Raw genomic sequence first — 1,123 nt, 5'->3', positions numbered from 1 at the left:
GCAAGGGAGTAGGGCAGAGCCAAACGGGTGATCCTGAAAAGGGACAGTAAAAAACGAAAATTGTTTTCAATATCGTGGAAAATGCATTTTTTTTTTATGGTATGAGGAAACGGAAGCCCTGTAAGCTCGCTCATTTTAGGAATTAATATCACTACTGTTACTATTGCTTATCCTGCGTATTGCGAAAGAGTAGAATATAAGTAGTAGTTAAGTTAGACTAAGGATGGAATTGTAAATATATGAACAGGGAGCAGTGGCCCTCAAACCCGTAAAAGGGAGAGATTAAATACGTACATACATACATGTATTTTGTTTGAAATTTGTCTTTTTTTGTATATCATTAATTTTCTTCGTCGAAAATTCATGTTATTGGTTGAGAATTTAACAACTTTATTGAAAATTTATTTTTTCGATTAAAAATGATTTTTTTTATCTGAAAACGTAACTATTCTAGGATTGATTAAAAATTAATCATTTTTATCTGGAAATTGAACTATTCAATTTTTGGTTGAATCTTTATCCTGTACATTGTATTAGTTAAAACACCAATTATTTGATAGAAAATTAATATATTTTGTTAATTAGATTTTTTCCTAAAATTAAAAAAACTACAAAATAAAAAAATTTCCTTAAAATTTTCCGGATTATTTTTTTTCTTAATTTTTAAAATGTTTTCAAATACTCACTTAAAATTTATTTGTCAAAATAAAAAATCATTTTCAATGTTCTTAGCAATCACAACAATTTTTGTTATTCTTTTTAAATACTGTACAATTCTCCAAAAGCTTTTTTTTAAATCTGCAAAAGTATAAATCGTGTTTAAAATTATTTGAAATCATTTCAAGTTTTAAATTAATTCTGAATATTTTTTTAAATTAAAATTGTAGCGTTTAAACTTTATATTCAGCTCATCACAAATTTAACAATTTAAGGCTTTCTACTTAGAACCATTCTGTTCATATTTGTAGTTTATAACAGTTGTTTGTAATGGATTGTTTTAAATGAACGGTCAAATATTGTACATAATTAACAAAATTTTCTTTTTTTAATTAAAAAATTTCAAATTGAATGGGTTAAATATAAAAAATTTTAGACTGAAATAATATTTCAAGTCATAATCGAA

This window comes from Belonocnema kinseyi, chromosome 10 (assembly GCF_010883055.1).
Source record: "Belonocnema kinseyi isolate 2016_QV_RU_SX_M_011 chromosome 10, B_treatae_v1, whole genome shotgun sequence".
NCBI lineage: Eukaryota > Metazoa > Arthropoda > Insecta > Hymenoptera > Cynipidae > Belonocnema > Belonocnema kinseyi.
The sequence above is the reverse complement of the archived record's forward strand: the minus strand, read 5'-3'. Positions refer to the sequence as shown.